Consider the following 26,495-nt stretch of genomic DNA (forward strand, 5'->3'; position numbering starts at 1 on the left):
ACCACCTACAGGACAGACCGGAGCAACGTGCCGAGCACGCCGAAGCCACCTGCTTTACTCGCTGGAACCACCTGCCAGACACGTCAAAATCACCTGCTGGCTACGCCAGAACCACTGGGCAGATACTCCGGAACCACCTCCTTGAGAGACTGGAACCACCTGCTGGACCCGCCTGAACTATCTGCCGAGCAAGCTGGAACTACCTGCTCGACTTGCCGGAACCACCACCCAGACACGCCAAAATCACCTGCCAGCTATGCCAGACTACTTGGTGGACACTCCAGAATCACCTGCCAGGCATGCCGGAACCACCTCTCACATGTGGCACAACCATGTGCCGGACACGCCGGAACCACCCGGCTGAGCACGCCAGAGTCACCTGATCAACTCGCTGGAACCACCTGATGGACACGCCAAAATCACCAGGCGGCTATGCCAGAACCACGTGGCAGACAGTCTGGAATCACATGCCGGGCATGCCAGAACCACCTCTCTGATGTACTGAAACCACATGCCGGACATGCCGGAACCACATCCTGGACCGACTGGAACCACCTGCCGGACATGCCTGAACCACCTTCCGAGCAAGCCGGAACCACCTGCTCGAAGCCCAGGACCAACCTGCCGGACACGCCAAAATCACCTGCCGGCTTCACCACAGCCACTTACTGGAGACTCTGGAATCACCTGCCGGGCATGCCAGCTCAACCTCTCAGACGTGCTTGAAGCACGCGCCAGACATGCCAGAACCACCTCCAGGACAGACCAGAACCAACTGCCAAACTCGCTGGAACCACCTGTTCGACTTGCCGGCCCCACCTGCCGGACACGCCAAAATCACCTGTCAGCTAAGCCAGAACCACTTGGTGGACACTCGGCATCACCTGCCAGGCATGCCAGAACCACCTCTCAGACGTACCAGAACCACGTGCCGGACAAGCTGGAAACACGTACTGGACAGACTGGAACCACCTGCCAGCCACGCATGAACCACATGCCGAGCATGCCGGAACAACCTGCCGGACACGCCAAAATCACCTGCGGGCTACGCCAGAACCACTTGGAGGACTCTCTGGGATGACCTTCCGGGCATGCCAGAAGCACCTCTGAGATGTACCAGAACCATGTGCCGTACACGCCAGAACCACCTACCGGACAGAACGGAACCACCTGCCGGACATGCCGGAACCACCTGCCGAGTACGTTGGAGCCACCACCTCGACTCGCCAGAACCACCTGCTGGACACACAAAACTTACCTGCCAGACTCGCCAAAATCACCTGCCGGCTATGCCAGAACCACTTGCTGGACACTCCGGAATCACCTGTCGGGCACGCCGGAACCACATCTCAGATGTGCCAGAAACACATGCCGGAGACACCGAAAGCACCTCCCGAGCACTCAGGAACCACCTGCTCAACTCGCCTGAACCACCAGCCAGATACGCCAAAATCACCTGCCGGCTACGCCAAAACCACTAGGTGGACTCTCTGGAATCACCTGCTGGGCATGATAGAACCACCTCTCAGACGTGCCAGAACCATGTGCTGGACATGCCGGAACCACCTCCTGGACAGACCAGAACCACCTGCCGGACCTGCCTGAACCAACTGCCGAGCATGCTGGAACCAAATGCCGGACACGCCAAAATCACCTGACGGCTACGCCAGAACCCCTTGGAGGACTCTCTGGGATGACCTGCCGAGCATGCCGGAACCACCTCTCAGATGTCCTAGAAGCACATGCCGGAGACGCCGGAAGCACCTGCTGAGCACGCCACAACCACCTCCCGGACAGACAGGAACCACCTTCTGGACACGCCAAAATCACCTGCCGACTATGCCAGAACCACGTGGCGGACAGTCCTGAATCACCTGCCCGGCATGCCGGACCCAACTCTCAGACGTACCAGAACCATGTGCTGGACACGCAAGAACCACGTCCGTAACACACTGGAACCACCTGCCGAGCACGACGTAACCACCCGCTCAACTCCCAGGACCCACCTCCCGGACATGCCAAAATCACCTGCCGGCTAAGCCAGAACCACTTGCCTGACATTCTGGAATCACCGGCTGGGCATGCTGGAAACAGATCTCAGATGTGCCAGAAACACATGCCCGAGATGCCGGAAGCACCTGCCGAGCTCGCCAAAACCACCAGCTCGTCTTGCCGGAATGACCTGCTGGACACGCCAAAATCACCAGCCGGCTATGCAAAACCACTTGTTGGACACTCTGGAATCACCTGCAGGGCATGCTGGAACCACCTCTCAGAGGTGCAACAACCACATTCCAGAGATGACGGAAGCACCTGCCGAGAATGCCGGAAGTTCCTGTTCCACTCCACAGAACCACCTGCCGGACACGCCAAAATCACCTGCCGGCTACACCAGAACCACTTGGCAGACAAGCCGGAATCACGTGAAGGGCATGCCGGCACAACCTCTCAGACGTGCCAGAACCTCATGCCGGACAGCCCAGAACCACCTGCCAGACAGACCGGAACCACCTGCCTGACACGCAGGAACCACTGGCTCGACTTGCCGGAACCACCGCCGGACATGCAAAATCACCTGCCGGCTATGCCAGAACCACTTGGCAAATACTCTGGAATCACCTGCTGGGCATGCCGGAACCACCTCTCAGACATGCATGAACCACATACCAATGACACTGGAAGAACCTGCCGAGCGTGCCGGAACCACCTGCTCGACTCGCCAGAACCACCTGCTGGACACTCCAAAATCAGCTGCCGGCTACGCCACAACCAGTTGGTGAACACTTCGGAATCACCTGCCGGGCTTGCTGGAACCACCAGCCAGTCACTCCAAAATCACATGCCAGCTACGCCAGAACCACTTGGCGGACACTCCGGAAACACCTGTCACACCGGCCGGAGCCACCTCTCAGACGTGCCAGAACCATGTGCATGAGATGCCGGAACCACACCCCAAAAAGACTGAAACCACCTCCCAGACCTGCCTGAACCACCTGCCGAGCACGCCCAAACCACCTGCTCGACTTGCCGGAACCACCTACCTGACATGCCAAAATCACCTGTCGGGTATGCCAGAACCACTTGGCAGACACTCTGGAATCATCTGCCGGACATGTCGGAACCAGCTCTCAGACACACCAGAATGATGTGCCAGAGACGGCAGAAGCACCTGCGGAGTATGCCGGAGCCACCTGCTCGACTCACCAGAACCACCTGCCAGACACGCCAAATCGCCTGCTGGCTACACCAGAACCACTTGGCAGAAACTCCAGAATCACCTCCCGGGCACGTCGGAACCACCTCTCACACGTGCCAGATGCCAGAACCAACTACTGAACATAAAGGAACCACATGCCGGACGTGCCTGAACCACCTGCCAAGCATGCCAGGACCACCTGCTTGACTCACAGGACCCACCTGCTAGACACGCCAAAATCTGCTGCCGGCTATGCCAAAACCACTTGCCAGACACTCCGGAATCACCTGCCGGGCAAGCCAGAACCACCTCTCAGATGTAACAGAACCATGTGCTGGACATGCCAGAACCACGTCCTGGATGGACGGAAACCACCGGCCAGACAGGCATGAACCACCTGCCAAGCATGCCAGAACCACCTGCTTGACTCACAGGACCCACCTGCCGGACATGCCAAAATCACCTGCCGGCGATGCCAGAACCACTTGCCGGACACTCCGGAACCACCTGCCGGGCATGCCAGAACCACCTCTCAGATGTACTGAAACCATGTGCCGGAAACGCTGGAACCATGTCCTGGACCGACTGGAACCACCTGCCAGACACGCCGGAACCAACCGGCCAAGCACGCCAGAGCCACCTGCTCGACTAGCCGGAACCACCTGCCGGACACGCGAAAATTAAATGCTGGCTATGCCAGAGCCACTGGGCGGACTCTCTGGAATCACCTGCCGGGCATGCCGAAACCAGCTCTCAGACGTGCCGGAACAATGTGCCAGACACGCCGGTACCACCTCCTGGACAGACCAGAACCACCTGCCGGACCTGCCTGAACCAACTGCAGAGCACGCCGGAACCACATGCTCGACTCGCCATAACCACATGCCGGACACGCCAAAATCACCTGCTGGCTACGCCACAACCAGTTGGTGAACACTTCGGAATCACCTGCCGGGCATGCTGGAACCACATGCCGGTCACACCAAAATCACCTGCCAGCTATGCCAGGGTCACTTGGCAGACACTCCAGAAACACCTGTTGGGCCGGCCGGAACCACTTCTCAGATGTGCCAGAACCATGTTCATGAGATGCCCGAACGACACCCCAAAAAGACCGAAACCACCTCCCAGACCCACCTGAACCACCTGCCAAGCACGCAGGAAACACGTGCTCGACTCGCAGGACCCACCTGCCAGACACGCCACAATCTGCTGCCGGCTATGCCAAAAACACTTGCCGGACACTCCAGAATCACCTGCCGGACATGCCGGAAGCACCTCTGAAATGTGACAGAACCACGTGCCAGAGACGCCGGAAGCACCTGCCTAGCTCTCCGGAACCACCAGCTCGACATACCGGAACCACGTGCCGGACATGCCAAAATCACCTGCCGTCTACACCAGAACCACTTTTGGACACTCTGGAATCACCTGCCAGGCGTGTTGGAACCACATCTAAGACATGCCAGAACCATGTGCCAGACATGCAGGAACCACCTCCAGGACAGACCGGAACCAACTGCCGAGCCCTCCAAAACCACCTGCTCGACTCGCTGGAACCACCTGCCGGACTCTCCAAAATCACCTGCCGGCTATGCCAGAACCACTTGACGGGCACTCCGGAATCACCTGCTTGGAATGCCGGAACCACTTCTCAGAAATGCCAGAACCACATGCCGGACACGCCTGAACCACCTGCTGAGCACGCCGGAACCACATGCAGGCTATGTCAGACCCACTTCACGGACACTCTCGAATCACCTCCCAGCCACGCTAGAACCACTTGGCAGACACTCCGGAATCACCTGCCAGGCATGATAGAATCACCTCTCAGACGTGCTAGAACCACGTGCCAGACACACCGGAACCACCTGACGGACACGCCAAAATCACCTGCCGGCTATGCCAGAAGCACTTGGCGGACTCTCTGGAATCACCTGCCAGGCATGCTGGAACCACCTCTCAGACATGCCGGAACCACGTGCCAGACATGCCGGAACAACCTCCCGGGCAGACCGGAACCAGCTCATGGACAGACAGGAACCACCTGCCAGACATGCCTGAACCACCTGCCGAACACGCCAAAATCACCTGCAGATTACACCCGAACCAGTTGACAGACAAACAGGAATCACGTGCCGGGCATGCCGGCACAACCTCTCAGACGTGCCAGAACCACGTTCCGGAGACGCCGGAACCACCTTCCGGACAGTCTGGAACCACCTGCTGGACACGCCAGAACCACCTGCTCGACTCGCCGGACCCACCTGCCAGAAACGCCAAAATCACCTGCCGGCTACGCCAGAACCACGTGGCGGACTCTATGGAATCACCCGCCGGGCATGCCAGAACCACCTCTCAGACGTGCGGGAAGCATGTGCCGGACACGCCGGAACAACCTACTGGACAGACCGGAACCAACTGCCGGATCCGCCTGAACCACCTGCTGAGCACGCCGGAACAACCTGCTCGACTCGCTGGAGCCACCTCCTGGACAAGCCAAAATCACCAGCCGGCTATGCCAGAACCACTTGCTGGACACTCCGGAATCACCTGAAGGGCATACCAGAACCACGTCTCAGACGTGCTAGAACCACATGTCGGACACTCCGGAATCACATGTCGGGGATGCCGGAACCACCTCAGACGTGCCAGAACCACATGTCGGACACTCCGGAATCACCTGTCGGGGATGCCGGAATGACCTCTCAGACGTGCCAAAACCCCGTGCTGGAGAGACCGGAAGCACCTGCCGAGCTCGCCGGAACCACGTGCTGGACACGCTGGAACCACCTGCCTGACACACCAAAATCACGTGCCGGCTGCGCCAAAACCACTTGGTGGACACTCCAGAATCACCTTCCGGGCATGCTAGAACCTCATCATGGATAGACTGCAAACACCTGCCGGACCTGCCTGAAACACCTGCCGAGCATGCCGGAACCACCTGCTCGACTCACCAGAACCACCTGGCGGACACACCAAAAACACCTGCGGGCTACTCCAGAACCACTTGGAGGACTCTCCGGGATGACCTGCCGGGCTGCCGGAACCACCTCTCAGACATGCCAGAACCATGTGCCGGACACGCCGGAAGCACCTGCCGAGCATGCAGGAACCACCTGCTCGACTCACAGGCCCCACCTGCCCGACACGCAAAAATCACCTGCTGGCTATGCCAGAACCACTTGCCGGACTTTCCAGAATCACCTGCCAGGAATGCCGGACCCACCTCTCACATATGCCAAAATCAAGTGTCGTAGACGCCAGAAGCACCTGCCGAGCTAGCCAGAAGCACCTGCTCGAATCGTCGGAACCACCTGTGGGACACGCCAAAATCACCTGCCGGCTATGCCAGAACCACTTGGTGGACAATCCGGAATCACCTGCTGGACATGCCAGAACCATCTGCCTGATGTGCCGGAACCATGTGCCGGACATGCCTGAACCACCTCCCAGACCTGCCTGAACCACCTGCCGAGCATGCCGGAACCAACTGCTGGACACGCCAACATCACCTGCGGGCTAGTCCAGAACCACTTGGAGGACACTCTGGGATCACTGGCGGGGCATGCCGGTACCACCTCTCAGATGTTCTAGAACCATGTTGCTGACAGTCCGGAATCACCTGCTGGGCATGTGGAAACCACCTCTCAGACGTACCAGAACCACGTGCTGGACATCCCGGAACCACCTCCAGGACAGTCCAGAACCACCTGCCGGACCAACCTGAACCACCTGTGAGCACGCTTGAACCACCTGCTTGAGTCGCTGGAACCACCTGCTCAAGTTGCCGGAACCACATGCCGGACATGGCAAAATCACCTGCCGGCTACGCCAGAACCACTTGCTGGACACTCTGCAATCAACTGTCGGGCATGCTGGAACCACCTCTCAGACGTGTCAGAACCACATGCCAGAGACACAGGATGCACCTGACGAGCACGCCGGGACCTCCTGCTTGACTCTCCGGAACCACCTGCCAGAGACACCAAAATCACCTGCCGGCTAGGCAAGAACCACGTGGCGGACTCTATGGAATCACCCGCTGGGCATGCCGGAACCACCTCTCAGAAGTGCCAGAACCACATGTCGGACACGCTGGAACCATCTCTCAGACGTGCCGGAAGTGCGTGCCAGACACGCCGGAACCACCTACTGGCCAGACCGGAACAACCTGCCAGAGCCGCCTGAACCACCTGCTGAGCACGCCGGAGCAACATGCTCGACTCACTGGAGCCACCTACTGGACACGCCAAAATCACCAGCCGGCTATGCCAGAACAACTTGCCAGACACTCCAGAATCACCTACTGAGCATGCCAGAACCACCTGATCCGCTCCCCAGAACTACCTGCCGGACACACCAAAATCACCTGCCGGCTACGCCAGAACCACTTGCCGGACACTCCGACGTCACCTGCATGGCATGCTGGAACCACCTCTAAGACATGCCAGAACAACGTGCCAGAGACACCGGATGCGCATGCCGAACACGCCAGAACCACCTGCTCGAGTCGCTGGAACCACCTGCCAGACACCCCAAAATCACATGCCGGCTACACCAGAACGACTTGCCGGACAAGCCGGAATCACGTGCCGGGCATGCCGGAACCACATCTCAGACATGCCACAACCACGTGCCAGAGACTCCGGAAGCATCGCCAAGTTCACCCAAACCACCCTATCGACTCGCTGGAACCACCTACCGGACATGCCAAAATCACCTGCCGGCTACGCGAGAAACACTTGCCGGACACTCCGGAATCACCTGCTGGGCATGTGGGAAGCGCATTTCAGATGTACCAGAACCACGTGCGGCATACGCCGGAACCCACTACCGGAAAGACCGGAACCACCAGCCGGACACACTGGAATCACCTGCCAGACACGCCAAAATCACCTGCCGGCCACGCCAAAATCACCTGCCAGACACGCCAAAATCACCTGCAGGCTACGCCAGAACCACTTGCCGAACACTCCGGAATCACCTGTCTGGCATGCCGGAACCACCTCTCAGACGTGCCAGAACCACGTGTTGGACATCCCAGAACCACCTCCAGGACAGTCCAGAACCACCTGCCGGCCCCACGTGAATCACATGCCAAGCACGCTGGAAGAACCTGCTCGACTCCCTGGAGCCACCTGATGGACAAGCCATAATCACCAGCCGGCTATGCCAGAACCACTTGCCGGACACTCCGGAATCACCTGCCGGGCATGCCGGAACCACCACTCAGACGTGCCAGAACCACGTGCTGGACATGCCGGAACCACCTCCAGGACAGACCAGAACCACCTGCCGGACCCACCTGAACCACCTGCCTTGCAAGCTGGAACCACCTGCTCGAGTTGCCGGAACAACATGCCGGACACGGCAAAATCACTGGCTGGCTATGCCAGAACCACTTGGCGGACACTCCAGAATCACCTGCCAGGCATGCTGGAACCACCTGTCAAACGTGAGAGAATCATGTGTCAGAGACACCAGATGCACCTGCCGAACACGCCGGAACTGCCTGCTCGACTCGCCGGAACCACCTGCCAGAAACGCGAAAGTCACCTGCCGGCTAGCCAGAACCACGTGGCGGACTCTGTGGAATCACCCACTGGGCATGATGGAACCACCTCTCAGAGGTGCTGGAAGCACGGGCCGGACACGCCGGAATCACCTACTGGACACACCGGAACCACCTGCCGGAGCCTACTGAACCACCTGCTGAGCATGCCGGAACAACCTGCTCGACTCGCTGGAGCCACCTGCTGGACACGCCAAAATCACCAGCCAGCTATTCCAGAACCACTTGTCGGACACTCCGGAATCACCTGCAGGGCATGCCGGAACCACCTCTCAGATGTGCCAGAACCACATGACGCAGACTCCGGAATCACCTGCCGGGCATGCCGGAACCACCTCTCAGACGTGCCACAACCACCTGCTGGAGAGACCGGAAGCATCTGCCGAGCTCACCGTAACCACCTGCTGGACATGCCGGAAACACCTGCCTGACACACCAAAATCACGTGCCGGCTACGCCAAAACCACTTGGTGGACACTCCAGAATCACCTTCCGGGCATGCCGGAACCACGTCATGGACAGACTGCAAACACCTGCCGGACCTGCCTGAACCACCTGCCGCGCACACCGGAACCACCTGCTCGAGTCTCCACAACCGACTGCCGGACACACCAAAATCACCTGCGGGCTACGCCAGAGCCACTTGGAGGACTCTCTGGGATCACCTGCCGGGCATGCCGGAACCACCTCTCAGACGTGCCAGAACCATATGCCGGACACGCCAGAACCACTTGCCGAGTATGCCGGAACCACCTGAACCACTCCCCAGAACCACCTGCCGGACACGCCAAAATCACCTGCCGGCTAATCCAAAACCACTCATCAGACACTCTGGAATCACCTGCCGGGCATGCTGGAACCACCTCTCAGACATGCCAGAACCACGTGCCGGACACGCCGGAACCACCTACCGGACACAACAGAACCACCTGCCGGACACGCCTGAGCCACCTGCAGAGCATGCAGAAACCAGCTGCTCGACTCTCAGGACCCACCTTCGGGACAAGTAAAAATCACCTGCTGGCTGTGCCAGAAACACTTGCCGGACTTTCCGGAATAACCTGCCGGGAATGCTGGACCCACCTCTGAAATGTGCCAAAATCAAGTGCCGGAGACGCCAGAAGCACCTGCCGAGCTAGCCAGAAGCACCTGCTCGAATCGTCAGAACCACCAGTGGGACACGCCAAAATCACCTGCCGGCTACGCCAGGACCACTTGGTGGACAATCCAGAATCACCTGCCGGACATGCCAGAACCACCTGTCAGACGTGCCAGAACCACGTGCCGGACACGCCGGAACCACCTCCCGGACAGACTGGAACCACCTACCAGACCTGCCTGAACCACCTCCCGAGCATGCCGGAACCACCTGCCGGACACGCCAAAATCACCTGCGGGCTAGGCCAGAACCAATTGGAGGACTCTCCAGGATCACCTGCTGGGCATGCGGGAACCACATCTCAGATGTGCCAGATCCACGTGTGGCACACTCTGGAACCCACTACCGGACAGACCGGAACCACCTGCCTGACACGCCAGAATCACCTGCCGAGAACGCCGGAACCACCTGAACAGCTCACCAGAAACACCTGCCGGACATGTCAAAATCACCAGCCGGACACGCCAAAATCACCTGTGGGCTAGGCGAGAACCACTTGGAGGACTCTCCGGGATCACCTGCCGGGCATGCCGGAACCAGCTCTCAGACGTGCCACAACCACGTGCCGGACATGCCGGAACCACCTGCCGAGCTCACCGGAACCTCCTGCTGGACACGCCGGAACCACCTGCCTGACACGCAAAAATCACATGCCGGCTACACCAAAACCACTTGGTGGACACTCCGGAATCACCTTCCGGGCATGCCGGAACCACGTCATAGACAGACTGCAAACACCTGCCGGACCTGCCTGAACCACCTGCCAAGCACGCCAGAACCACCTGCTCGACTCGCCAGAACCACCTGCTGGACACACCTAAAACACCTGCGGACTACGCCAGAACCACTTGGTGGACAATCCGGAATCACCTGCCGGACATGCCAGAACCACTTGTCAGATGTGCTGGAACCACGTTTCGGACACACCGGAACCACCTCCCAGACAGACTGGAAACACCTACTGGACCTGCCTGAACCACCTGATGAGCATGCCGGAACCACCTGCCGGACACGCCAAAATCACCTGCGGGCTAGGGCAGAACCACTTGGAGGAATCTCCAGGATCACCTGCCGAACATGCCTGAACCACATCTCAGATGTGCCAGAACCACGTGGCAGACAGTCTGAAATCACCTGCTGGGCATGCGGGAACCACCTCTCAGACTATCCAGAACCACGTGTGGCACATTCCGGAACCCACTACCAGACAGACCGGAACCACCTGCCGGACACGCCGGAATCACCTGCCGAGAACGCTGGAACCACCTGCACAGCTCGCCAGAAACACCTGCTGGACACATCAAAATCACCTGCTGGACACGCCAAAATCACCTGCCGGACATGTCAAAATCACCAGCTGGCTACGCCAGAACCACTTGCCAGACACTCTGGAATCTCCTGTCTGGCATGCCGGAACCACCTCTCAGACGTGCCAGAACCACGTGCTGGACATGCCAGAACCACCTCCAGGAGAGTCCAGAACCACCTGCCGGACCCACCTGAACCACCTGCCGAGCACACTGGAACCACCTGCTCGAGTTGCTGGAACCACATGCCGGGCACGGCAAAATCACCAGCTGGCTATGCTAGAACCACTTCGCGGACACTCCAGAATCACCTGCCGGGCATGCTGGATCCACCTCTCAGATGTGCCAGAATCATGTGCCGGAGACACCAGATGCACCTGCCGAGCACGCCGGAACCGCCTGCTCGACTCGCCGGAACCACCTGCCAGAGACGCGAAAATCACCTGCCGGCTAGCCAGAACCACGTGGCGGACTCTATGGAATCACCCACTGGGCATGCTGGAACCACCCCTCAGACGTGCCGGAAGCACATGCTGGACACGCCAGAACCACCTACTGGAAAGACCGGAACCACCTGCCGGACCCGACTGAACCACCTGTTGAGCACGCCGGAACAACCTGCTCGACTCGCTGGAGCCACCTGCTGGACACGCCAAAATCACCAGCCGGCTATGCCAGAACCACTTGCCGGACACTCCAGAATCACCTGCAGGGCATGCCGGAACCACCTCTCCGATGTGCCAGAAGCACATGCCGCAGACTCCGGAATCACCCGCCGGGCATGCCGGAACCACTTCTCAGACCTGCCAGAACCACATGTCGGACACTCCGGAATCACCTGCCGGGCATGCCAGATCCACCTCTCAGACGTGCCACAACCATGGGCCGGAGAGACCGGAAGCACCTGCCGAGCTCGCCAGAACCACCTGCTGGACACGCCGGAACCACATGCCTGACACGCCAAAATCACGTGCCAGCTACGCCAAAACTACTTGGTGGAGACTCCAGAATCACCATCCGGGCATGCCAGAACCACCTGTCAGACGTGCCGGAACCACGTGCCGGCCACCCTGGAACCACCTCCCGGACAGACCAGAACCACCTACTGGACCAGCCTGAACCACCTGCCGAGCATGCCGGAACCAACTGCCAGACACGCCAAAATCACCTGCGGCTAGGCCAGAACCACTTGGAGGAGTCTCAAGGATCACCTGCCGGGCATGCCGGTACCACCTCTCAGATGTGCCAGAACCACGTGGCGGACAGTCCAGAATCACCTGCAGGGCATGCCGGAACCACCTCTCCGATGTGCCAGAACCACATGCCGCAGACTCCGGAATCACCTGCCGGGCATGCCGGAACCACCTCTCAGACATGCCAGAACCACGTGCCGGACACGCCGGAACGACCTACCAGACACAATGGAACCACTTGCCGGACACGCCAGAACCACCCGCCGAGCATGCAGGAACCACCTGCTCGACTCGCAGGACCCACTTACCAGACATGCCAAAATTACATGCTGGGTGCGCCAGAACCACTTGTCAGACACTCCGGAATCACCTGCCAGGCATGCAGGAACCACCTCTCAGACGTACCAAACCACGTGCCGGACATGCCGGAACCACCTACCGGACAGTCCGGAACCACCTGCCGGACACACTGGAACCACCTGCCGAGCATGCCAGACCCACCTGCTCGACTCGCAGGAACCACCTGCCAGACACGCCAAAATCACCTGCCAGACAAGCCAAAATCACCTGCCGCCTATGCCAGAACAACTTGTGGGACACTGCAGAATCACCTGTCGGGCATGTTGGAACCACCTGTCAGACGTGCCAGAAACATGTGCCGGAGACACCAGAGGCACCTGCCGAGCACTCTGGAACCACCTGCTCAACTCACCGAAACCAGCTGCCGGACACGCCAAAATCACCTGCCGGCTATGCCACAACCACTTGGCGGACTCTCTGGAATCACCTGCCGGGCATGATAGAACCACCTCTCAGACATGCCGGAACCACGTGCCGGACACGCCGGAACCACCTCCCGGACAGACCGGAACCACCTGCCGGACCTGCATGAACCACCTGCCGAGCACGCCAGAACCACCTGCCGGACATGCCAAAATCACCTGACGGCTACGACAGAACCACTTGGAGGACTGTCTGGGATGACCTGCCGTGCATGCCAGAACCACCTCTCAGATGTGCTAGGAGCACGTGCCGTAGACACCGGACGCACCTGATGAGCATGCCACAACCACCTCCCGGGGAGACGGGAACCACCTACCGGACCCGTCGGAACCACCTCCCGGACAAACAGGAACAACCTGCTGGACACACGTGAACGACCAGCCCAGCTCGCCGGGACCAACTGCTCGAATCACTGGAACCACCTGCTGGACATGCCAAAGTCACCTGCCAGCTACTCCAGAACCACGTGGGTGACAGTCAAGGATCACCTGCCGGGCACGCCGGAACCAACTCTCAGACATGCCAGAACCATGTGGGGGACACGCCGAAAACACCTATAGGACAGACTGGAACCACCTGCCCGAAACGCCTGAACCACCTGCAGAGCCCGCCGGAACCACCAGCATGACTCGCCAAAACCACCAGCCCGACACACCCAAATCACCAGCCGGCTACGCCAGAAGCACTTGTTGGACACTCCGGAATCACCTGCCGGGCATGGCAGAACCACCTCTCAGACGTGCCAGAAGCACATGCCGGAGACACCGGAAGCACCTGCCGAGCACGCCGGAACCACCACTAGACACGCAAAGTCACCTACCGGCTACGCCAGAACCACTTGGGGGACACCCCGGAATCACCTGCCGGGCATGCCGGAACCACCTCTCAAACGTGCCAAAATCAAGTGCCGGAGATGCCGGAAGCACCTGCCGAGCTCACCGGAAGCACCTGCTCGAATCGCTGGAGCCTCCTGTGGGACACGCCAAAATCACCTGCTGGCTACGCCAGAACCACTTGGTGGACAATCCGGAATCACCTGCCAGGCATGCCGGAACCACCTCTCAGACATGCCGGAATCACGTGCCGGACACGCTCGAAGCACCTGCTGGACCTACCTGAACCACCTGTCGAGCACGCCGGCACCACCAGCTGGACACGCCAAAATGACTGCACGGCTACACAAGAACCACTTGGAGGACTCTTCGGGATCACCTGCGGGGCATGCCGGAGCCACTTCTCAGACGTGCTGAAACCATGTGCTGGACACGCCGGAACCACCTCCCGGACAGACCGGAACCACCTGCCGGACCTGCATGAAACACCTGCCGAGCACGCCGGAACCACCTGAAGGACACACCAAAATCACCTGATGGCTATGCCAGAACCACTTGGAGAAGTGTGCGGGATGACCTGCCGGGCATGCTGGAACCAGCTCTCAGATGTGCCAGAACCACGTGGCGGACAGTATGGAATCACCTGCTGGGCATGCCGGAACCACCTCTCAGATGTGCTAGAAACACGTGCCAGAGACGCTGGACGCACCTGCTGAGCATGCCACAACCACATCCCGGAGAGACAGGAACGACCTGCCGGACCCGCTGGAACCACCTCACGGACAGACAAGAACAACCTGCTGGACACTCCTGAACCACCAGCCCAGCTCGACGGATCCACCTGCTCGAATCACCGGAACCACCTGCCGGACACGCCAGAACCACCTGCCGAGCATGCAGGAACCCCCTGCTCGACTCGCAGGACCCACTTACCGGACATGCCAAAATCACATGCTAGCTGCGCCAGAACCACTTGTCGGACACTCCAGAATCACCTGCCAGGAATGCCGGAACCACCTCTCAGACCTGCCAGAACCACGTGGCTGACAGTCCAGAATCACCTGTCGCACATGCGGGAACCACCTCTCAGACGTACCAGAACCACGTGCGGCACACGCCGGAACCCACTACCGGACAGACCGGAACCACCTGATGGACACGCCGGAACCACCTGCATGACTCGCCGGAACCACCGCTGGACACGCAAAATCACCTGCCGGCTACGCCAGAACCACTTGGCGGACACTCCGGAATCACCTGCCGGGCATGCCAGAACCAGCTCTCAGAAATGCCAGCACCATGTGCCAAAGATAACGGGAGCAGCTGCCCAGCACGCCGGAGCCACCTGCTCTACTCACTGGAAGCTGCTGCCAAACACGCCCAAATCACATGCCGGCTACACCAGAACCACTTGGCGGACTCTCTGGAATCACCTGCTGGGCATGCCGGAACCACCTCTCAGACGTGCTGGAACCATGTGCCGGACACGCCGGAACCACCTCCCGGACAGACCGGAACCACCTCCCGGACAGACCGGAACCACCTGCTGGGCCCGCCAGAAACACCTGCCGAGCACGCCGGAACCACCTGCTTGACTTGAGAGAACCACCTGCCAGACACGCCAAAATCAACTGCCAGACACGCCAGAACAACTTGGTGGACACTCCGGAATCACCAGCCGGGCATGCCGGAACCACCTCTCAGACGTGCCAGAACCACGTGCCGGACACGCCGGAACAACCTACCGGACAGAATGGAACCACATGACGGATGCGCCTGAACCACCTGCTGAGCATGCCGGAACCACCTCTCAGATGTGCCAGAACCACGTGGCAGACAGTCCGGAATCACCTGCTGGGCATGTGGGAACCACTTCTCAGATTTACCAGAACCACGTGCTGCAAAAGCCGGAACCCACTACCGGAAAGACCGGAACCACCTGCCGGACACGCCAGAATAACCCTGCGAGAACGCCAGAACGACCTGAACAGCTTGCCAGAATCACCTGCGGGACATGCCAAAATCACCTGCCGGCTACGCTAGAACCACTTGCCGGACACTCCGGAATCAGCTGTTGGGCATGCCGGAACCACCTCTCAGACGTGCCAGAATCACATACCAGAGACACCGGATGCACCTGCCGAGCACATCTGAACCTCCTGCTCGACTCGCCGGAACCACATGCCGCAGACGCCAAAATCATCTGCCGGCTAGGCCAGAACCACGTGGCGGACTCTATGGAATCACCCGCCGGGCATGCTGGAACCACCTCTCAGACGTGCCAGAAGCACGTGCCGGACACGCCGGAACCACCTACTGGACAGTCCGGAACCACCTGCCAGACCCGCCTGAACCACCTGCTGAGCACGCCGGAACAAACAGCACGACTCGCTGGAGCCACCAGCTGGACACGCCAAAATCACCAGCTGGCTATGCCAGAACCACTTGCAGGACACTCCGGAATCACCTGCAGGGCATGCCAGAACCACTTCTCAGATGTGCCAGAACCACATGCCGGAGACTCCGGAATCAACTGCCGGGCATGCCGGAACCACCTCTCAGACATGCCACAACCATGTGCCAGAGAGACCAGAAGAACCTACCGAGCTCGCCGAGACCACCTGCTGGACACACCAGAACCACATGCCTGACACGCCAAAATCACCTGCCGGACACGCCAAAACACATACTGGCTACTCCAAAACCACTTGGTGGACACTCCAGAATCACCTTCCGGGCATGCTGGAACCACGTCATGGACAGACTGCAAACACCTGCCGGACCTGCCTGAACCACCTGCTGAGCACACAGGAACCACCTGCTCGACTCGCTAGAACCACCTGCCGGACACACCAAAAACACCTGCGGGCTATGCCAGAACCACTTGGAGGACTCTCCGGGATCACCTGCCAGGCATGCCAGAACCATCTCTCAGATGTGCCAGAACCATGTGCCGGACACGCCGGAACCACCTGCTGAGTATGCCTGAACCACCTGATCCACTCCCCAGAACCACCTGCTGGACATGCCAAAATTACCTGCCGGCTACGCCAGAACCACTCAGCAGACACTCCGGAATCACCTGCCGGGCATGCCGGAACCACCTCTCAGACGTGCCAGAAACACATGCCGGACTCGCCGGAACCACCTGCCGGACACGCCTGAAACACCTGCCGAACATGCAGGAACCACCTGCTCGACTCGCAGAACCAACCTTCCCGAAACGCAAAAATCACCTGCTGGCTATGCCAGAACCACTTGCCGGACTTTCCGGAATCACATGCCAGGAATGCCAAACCCACGTCTCAAATGTGCCAAAATCAAGTGCCGGAGACGCCAGAAGCACCTGCCGAGCTAGCTGGAAGCACATGCTTGAATCGTCGGAACCACCTGTGGGAGACGCCAAAATCACCTGGCGGCTACGCCAGAACCACTTGGTGGACAATCCGGAATCACCTGCTGGACATGCCAGAACCACCTGTCAGAAGTGCCGGTACCACATGCCGGACACACTGGAACCACCTCCGGGACAGACCGGAACCACCTACCGGACCTGCCTGAACCACCCGCCGAGCATGCCGGAATCACCTGCTGGACATGCCAAAATCACCTGCTGGACATGCCAAAATCACCTGCTGGCTACGCCAGAACCACTTGCTGGACAATCCGGAATCACATGCCAGACTTGCCAGAACCACCTGTCAGATGTGCCAGAACCACGTGCGGCACACGCCGGAACCCACTACTGGAGAGACCGGAACCACCTGCCAGAAACGCCACAATGACCTGCCGAGAATGCCGGAACCACCTGCTCGACTCACCTGAACCACCTGCCTGAGTCACCAAAAACACGTGCGGGCTATGCCAGAACCACTTGGAGGACTCTCCGGGATCACCTGCTGGGCATGCCGGAACCACCTCTCAGACGTGCCAGAACCACGTGCCGGACACGCCGGAACAACCTGCCGAGCATGCAGCAACCACCTGCTCGACTCGCAGGACACTCCTGCCGGACAGTGAAAAATCTCCTGCCGGCTACGCCTAAACCACTTCGTGGACAATCCGGAATCACATGCCGGACATGCCAGAACCACATGTCAGATGTACCGGAACCACGTGCCGGCCATGCCGGAACCACCTCCCAGACAGACTGGAACCACCTACCGGACCTGCCTGAACTACCTGCCGAGCATGCCTGAACCAACTGCCGGACACGCCAAAATCACCTGCGGGCTAGGCCAGAACCACTTGGAGGACTCTCCGGGATCACCTGCCGGGCATGCCGGAACCACATCTCAGACATGCCACATCCACGTGCCGGAGAGACCAGAAGCACCTCCCGAGCTCGCCAGAACCACCTGCTGGACATGCCAGAACCACCTCCCTGACATGCCTAAATCACCTGCCGGCTACGCCAGAACCACTTGCCAGACACTCCGGAATCACCTGTTGGGCATACTGGAACCATCTCTCAGACGTCACAGAACCGCGTGCCAGAGACACCGGATGCACCTGCGGAGCACGCTGGAACCTCCTGCCCGACTCGCCGGAACCACCTGCCGGAGACACCAAAATCACCTGCCAGCTAGGCCAGAACCTCGTGGCGGACTCTATGGAATCACCCACCAGAACCACTTCTCGGAGTGACCGGAACTACCTGCAGGACACGCCTGAACCACCTGGTGGCTAGGCCAGAACCACTTGGCCGACACTCCAGAATCACCTTCCTGGCATGCTGGAACCATGTCTCAGACGTGTCAGAACCACATGCTGGACATGCCACAACCACGTCCTGGACAGACTAGAACCACCTGCCGGACACGCCTGAACCCCAAGCTGAACACGCCAGACCCACCTGCTCGCCTCGCAACAACCACCTGCCTGACATTCCAAAATCACCTGCCAGCTAGGCCAGAACCTCTTGGCGGACACTCAGGATTCACCTGCTGGTCATCCCAGAACCACCTCTCAGACGTGCCAGAACCACGTGCCGGCACGTCAGAACCACCTCCCGGACTGACCAGAACCACCTGCCAAGCATGCCGGAACCACCTGGTCATCTCACCGGAACCACCTGCCGGCTACACCAGAACCACTTGGCGGACACTCAGGAATCACCTGCCAAGCATCCTGGAACCACCTTTCAGACGTGCCAGAATCACGTGACGAACACGCCGGAACCGCCTGCTGAGCACTCCGGACTCATCTGCTCAACTCAGCAGAACCACCTGCCGGAGCTGCCAAAATCACCTGCCGCCTATGCCGGAACCAAATGTCGGACACTCCAGAATCACCTGCCGGGCATGCTGGTACCACCTCTCGGACGTGCCAGAAACACGTGGAGTACACGCTGGAACCACCTGCCAGGCAGACCGGAACCACATGCCGGTCACGCCAGAACCACCTGCTGAGCACCTCAGAACCACCTGCTCGACTCGCCGGAAACACCTGCTGAACATGCCAAAATCACCTGCCGGCTATGCAAGAACCACATTGCGGACAGTCTGGAAAGACATGCTGGGCATGCCGGAAACACATGTCAGACGTGCCAGAACCGCATGCCAGACACGGCTGAACCACCTGCTCGACTCGCTGGAGCCACCAGCGGGACACGCCAAAATCACCTGCCGGCTAAGCCAGTACCACTTGGTGGACACTCCGGAATCAGCTGCTGGGCATGCCGGAACCACGTCCTGGGAAGACTGAAACCACCTGCAAGACATGCCTGAACCACCTGCTGACCACCCTGGAAGCACCTGCTCGACTCCCCGGAACCACCTGCTGGACATGCCAAAATCACCTGCCAGCTACGCCAGAACCACTTGGCAGACACTCCTAATCACATGCAGGGCTTGCCGGAACCACCTCTCAGACGTGCCAGAACCACATGCTGGAGACGCCAGAAGTACCTGAAGAGCATGCCGGAACGAACTGATCCACTCCTCAGAACCACCTCCCAGACAGGCCAAAATCACCTGCCGGCTACTCCAAACCCTCTTGGCGGACACTCAGGACTCACCTGCCAGGCATGCAGGAGCCACATTTAAGATGTACCAGAACCATGTACCAGACATGCCAGAACCACGTCCTGGACAGACTGGAACTGACTGCCAGACACGCCTGAACCACCTGCCAAGCACGCCGGAACCACCTGCTCAACTCTCTGGAACCACTGCCGGACACGCAAAATCACCTGCCGGCTATGCCAGAACAACTTGGCGGACACTCTGGAAGCACCTGTCGGGCATCCCAGCACATCCTCTCTGACGTGCCAGAAGCACGTGCCAGACACGCTGGATCCACCTCCCAGACAGACCGGAACAACCTGCCAGACCCGCCGGAAACAGTTGCTTGACTCGCCGGACCGACCTGCTGGACACGCCGAAATCACCTGCCAGCTACACCAGAACCACTTGGCGGATAAGCCAGGAAAACATTCCGGGCATGCCGGCACAACCTCTCAGACGTGACAGAAGCACGTGCCAGACACGCCGGAACCACCTCCAGGACAGACCGGAACCACCTGCCAGACACGCCAGAACCGCATGCTCAATTCGCCGGAACCACCGCCGGACACACAAAATCACCTACCGGCTACGCCAGAACCGCTGGGCGGACACTCCAGAATCACCTGCCGGGTATGCCAGAACCACCTCTCAGACATGCCAGAACCACATGCCAAAGACACCGGAAGCACCGGCCAAGCAGGCCAGAAACATCTGCTCAATTCCCCGGAACGACGTGTTGGACTCACCAAAATCACCTGCCGGCTATGCCAGAACCACTTGGTGCACTCTCTGGAATCACCTGCTGGGCATGCCCGAACCACCTCTCATACGTTCCGCAACCACGTGCCTTACACGTCGGAACCACCTCCCGGACAGACCAGAACCACCTGCTGGACCGGCCTGAACCACCTGCTGAGCACGCCGGAACAACCTGACGGACATGCCAAGATCACCTGTGGGCTACACCAGAACCACTTGGCAGACACTCTGGAATTACCTGCCAGGCATGCCGGAACCCCCTCTCAGACGAGCCAGAAACATGTGCCGGACACGCCGGAACCACCTACTGGACACAACGGAACCACCTGCTGAGCATACAGGAACCACCTGCTCGACTCGCAAGACCTACTTGCTGGACACGTCAAAATCACCTGCCGGCTATGTCAGAACGACTTGCCGGACACTCTGGAATCACCTGCCGGGCATGCCAGAACCACCTCTCAAACGTGCCAAAATTAAGTGCTGGAGAAGCCAGAAGCACCTGACGATCTCGCCGGAACCACCTGCTCGAATCATTGGAACCACCTGTGGGACACGCCAAAATCACCTGCCGGCTACGCCAGAACCACTTTGTGGACAATCCAGAATCACCTGCCAGTCATGCCAGAACCAGCTGTCAGACGCACCGGAATCACATCCCGGACACGCGGGAACCACCTCCCGGACACGCCGGAAACACCTGCCGGACATGCCAAAATCACCTGCTGGCTACGCCAGAAGCACTTGGAGGACTCTCCAGGATCGCCTGCCTGGCATGCCGGAACCACCTCTCAGACGTGCCAGCACCACGTGCCAGACATGTCGGAAACACCTACCGTACACACTGGAACCACCTGCTGGACATGCCGGAACCATCTGCCGAGCACGCCGGAGCCACGTGCTCAACTCGCTGGAACCACCTGCCGGACAGTCCAAAATCACCTGCCGCCTGGCCACAACCACTTTTCGGACACTCCGGGATCACCTGGTGGGCATGCCAGAGCCGCCTCTCAGACGTGCCGGAAGCAAGTGCCGGACACGCCGGAATCACCTGCCGGGCATGCTGGAACCACCTCTCAAACGTGCCAAAATTAAGTGCCTGAGAAGCCGGAAGAACCTGACGATCTCACTGGAACCACCTGCTAGAATCGTTGGAACCACCTGTGGGACACGCCAAAATCACCTGCCAGCTACGCCAGAACCACTTTGTGGACAATCCAGAATCACCTGCCGGACATGCCAGAACCAGCTGTCAGGCGCACCGGAAGCACATCCCGGACATGCGGGAACCACCTCCCGGACACACCGGAACCACCTACCGGACCTGCCTGAACCAGCTGCCGAGCACGCCGGAAACACCTGCTGGACTTGCCAAAATCACCTGCTGGCTACGTCAGAGCCACTTGGAGGACTCTCCAGGATCACCTGCCTGGCATGCCTGAACCACCTCTCAGACGTGCCAGAACCACGTGCCAGACATGTTGGAAACACCTACCGTACACACTGGAACCACCTGCTAGACACGCCGGAACCATCTGCCGAGCACGCCGGAGCCACATGCTCAACTCGCCGGAACCACCTGCCGGACACGTGAGAATCAACTCCCGGCTGGCCACAACCACTTTTCGGACACTCCGGGATCACCTGGTGGGCATGCCAGAACCGCCTCTAAGACGTGCCGGAAGCAAGTGCCGGACACGCCGGAACCACCTCCCGTACAGACCGGAACCACCTGCCTTACCTGCCTGAACCACCTGCCGAGCACGCCGGGACCACCTGCCGGACACGCCAAAATCACCTGCCGCCTACGCCAGAATCACTTAGAGGACTCTCCGGGATCACCTGCTGGGCATGCCGGAACCACCTCTCAGACGCGCTAGAACCACGTTGGGGACAGTCCACAATCACCTGCCGGGCATGCCGGAACCACCTCTGAGACGTACCAGAGCCACGTGCCGGACACGCCGGAACCACGTCCTGGACAGACTGGAACTACCTGCCGGACACATCTGAACCACCTGCCGAGAATGCCGGAACCACCTGCTCGACTCGCAGGACCCACATACCAGACATGCCAAAATCACATGCCGGCTGCGCCAGAACCACTTGTCGGACACTCCGGAATCACCTGCCAGGCATCCCGGAACCACATCTCAGACGTGCCACAACCACGTGCCGGAGACTCTGGAAGCACCTGCCGAGCTCACTGGAACCACATTCTCAAGTGGCTGGAACCACTGCCAGACAGACCGGAACCACATGCTGCACACGCTGGAGCCACCTGCTGTGCACGCCGGAGCCACCTGCTCGACTTGGCGAACCCACCTGTCAGACACGCCAAAATCAACTGCCGGCTATGCCAGAACCACGTGGCGGACAGTCCGGAATCATCTGCCAGTCATGCCAGAACCACCTCTCAGACGTGCCAGAACCACGTGCCAGATACGCTGGACCCAATTCCTGGACAGACTGGAACCACCGTCCAGACACGCCTGAACCACATGCCGAGCACACCGGACTCACCTGCTCAACTCCCTAGACCCACCTGCCGGACACACGAAAATCACCTGCTGGCTATGCCAGAACCACTTGCCGCACACTCCGGAATCACCTGCTGGGCATGCAGGAACCACTTCTCAGACGTGCCAGAACCATGTGCCAGAGACGCCGGAAGCACCTGCCGAGCTCGCAAAAACCACCTGCTCGACTCGCAGGAACCACCTGCCAGACACGCCCAAATCACCTCTCGACTACACCAGAACCACTTGCCAGACACGGTGGAGTCACCCGCCGGGCATGCTGGAACCACCTCTCAGACGTGCTAGAAGTACATGGTGGAGACGCCGGAAGCACCTGCCAAGCATGCCGGAATCATCTCCCGGACAGACTGGAACCACATGCTGAACACTCCTGAACCATCTGCCGAGCATACCGGAACCACCTGCTTGACTTTCCGGAACCACCTGCCTGACACGCCATAATCACCTGCCAGCTACACCAGAACCACTTCTCGGACAATCTGGAATCACCTGCCTGGCATGCCGGACCCACCTGTCAGACATGCCAGAACCATGTGCCAGAGACTCTGGATGCAACTGCCAAGCACGCCGGAACCACCTAATCCACTCCCCAGAACTACCAGCCGGACACGTGAAAATCACCTACGACTACCCCAGAACCACTTGCTGGACTCTCTGGAATCACTTGCCTGGCATAACGGACCCACCTCTCAAATGTGCCAGAACTACGTGCCGGAGATGCTGGAAGCACCTGCCAATCTCGCCGGAACGACCTGCCAGACATGCCAAAATCACCTACGGCTATGCCAGAACCACTTGCTGGACAATCCGGAATCACCTGAGGGAATGCCTGAACGACCTCTCAGATGTGCCAGAACCACGTGCCGGAGACGCCAGAAGCACCTGCCGAGCACGCCAGAACCACCTGCTAGAGTCGCCGGAACCTCCTGCCGGACACGGGAAAATCACCTGCCGGCTACACCAGAACCACTTGTTGGACACTCCGGAATCACCTGCTGGGCATGCCAGCACAACCTCTCAGACGTGCCTGAAGCACCCTCCGGACACGCTGGAAACACATCCTGGACAGACTGGAACCACCTGCCAGACTCGCCAGAACCACCTGCTTGACTCGCCGAACCCACCTGCTGGACATGCCAAAATCACCTGCCAGATACACCAGAACCACTTTGCAGACAAGGCAGAATCACGTGACGGGCATGCCGGCAAAACCTCTCAGACATGCCAGAACCACGTGCCGGACACGCCGGGACCACCTCCAGGACAGACCGGAACCACCTGCTGGACACGCCGGAACCACCTGCCGGACATGCCAAAATCACCTGCCGACTACACCAGAATCACTTAGAGAACTCTCCGGGATCACCTGCCGGGCATGCCGGAAGCACATCTCAGACGTGCTAGAACCATGTGGGGGACAGTCCAGAATTACCTGCTGGGCATGCGGGAATCACCTCAGAGATGTACCAGAAGCACGTGCTGGACACGCCGGAACCAGGTCCTGGACAGACTGGAACCACCTGCTGTACATGCCTGAAACACCTGCCAAGCATGCCGGAGCCACCTGCTCGACTCGCTGGAACCACCTTCTGGACACGCCAAAATCACCTGCCGGCTATGCCAGAACCACTTGGCAGACACTCCAGAATAACCTGCAGGGCATGCCGGAACCACCTCTCAAACACGCCAGAACTACATGCCAGAGACGCCGGAAGCACCTGCCGAGCATGCCAGAACAAACTGATCCACTCCCCAGAACCACCTCCCGGACAGGCCAAAATCACCTGCCGGCTAAGCCAGACTCAATTGGCGGACACTCCGGAATCACCTGTAGGGCATGCCGGACCCACCTCTCAGACGTACCAGAACCATGTGCCGGACACGCCAGGTCCACGTCCTGGAGAGACTGGAACTAAATGCCGGACACGCCTGAACCACCTGCCAAGTACGCTGGAACCACCTGCTCGACTCTCCGGAACCACTGCTGGACACGCAAAATCACCTGCCGGCTATGCCAGAACAACTTGGTGGACACTCTGGAAGCACCAGCTGGGCATCCCAGCACAAACTGTCAGACGTGCCAGAAGCACATACCAGACACGCCGGATCCACCTCCCGGACAGACCGGAACCACCTGCCAGAATCGCTGGAACCACCTGCTCAACTCGCCGGAACCACTGCTGGACACGCAAAATCACCTGCCTGCTATGCCAGAACCACTTGGCGGACACTCCACAATCACCTGCCGGGCATGCCAAAACCACCTCTCAGACATCCCAGAACCATGTGCCAAAGACATTGGAAGCACCTGGCAAGCATGCCGGAACCACCTGCTCAACTTGCCAGAACCACCTGTTGGACAAGCCAAAATCAGCTGCCAGCTATGCCAGAAGCACTTGGTGCACTCTCTGGAATCACCAGCGAGGCATGCCAGAACCACCTCTCATACGTGCCGGAACCACGTGCCTTACACGTCGGAACCACCTCCCGGACAGACCAGAACCAACTGTCAGACCTGCCTGAACCACCTGCCGAGCATGCCGGAACCAATTGTCGGACACTCCAAGAACACCTGCGGGCTATGCCAGACCCACTTGGCAGACACTCCGGAATTACCTGCCAGGCATGCCGGTACCACCTCTCAGACGTGCCAGAACCACATGCCGGACACACCGGAACCACCTGCCAAGCATACAGGAACCACCTGCTCGACTCGCAAGACCTACCTGCCGGACACGCCAAAATCACCTGCTGGCTATGTCAGAACCACTTGCTGGACACTCCGGAATCACCTGCTGGGCATGCCGGAACCACCTCTCAAACGTGCCAAAATCAAGTTCCGGAGAAGCCGGAAGCACCTGCTGAGCTCGCTGGCAGCACCAGCTCGAATCGTTGGAACCACCTGTGGGACACTCCAAAATCACCTGCCGGCTACGCTAGAACCACTTTGTGGACAATCCAGAATCACCTGCCCGACATGCCAGAACCACGTGTCAGACGTGTCGGAACCACATGCCGGACACGCCGGAATCACCTCCCGGACACACCGGAACCACATACCGGACCTGCCTGAACAACCTACTGAGCACACCGGATCCACCTGCTGGACACGCCAAAATCACCTGCTGGATACGCCAGA

The sequence above is a fragment of the Equus caballus genome, chromosome 28 (genome assembly GCF_041296265.1).
Source record: "Equus caballus isolate H_3958 breed thoroughbred chromosome 28, TB-T2T, whole genome shotgun sequence".
In the NCBI taxonomy this organism is placed as follows: Eukaryota; Metazoa; Chordata; class Mammalia; order Perissodactyla; family Equidae; genus Equus; species Equus caballus.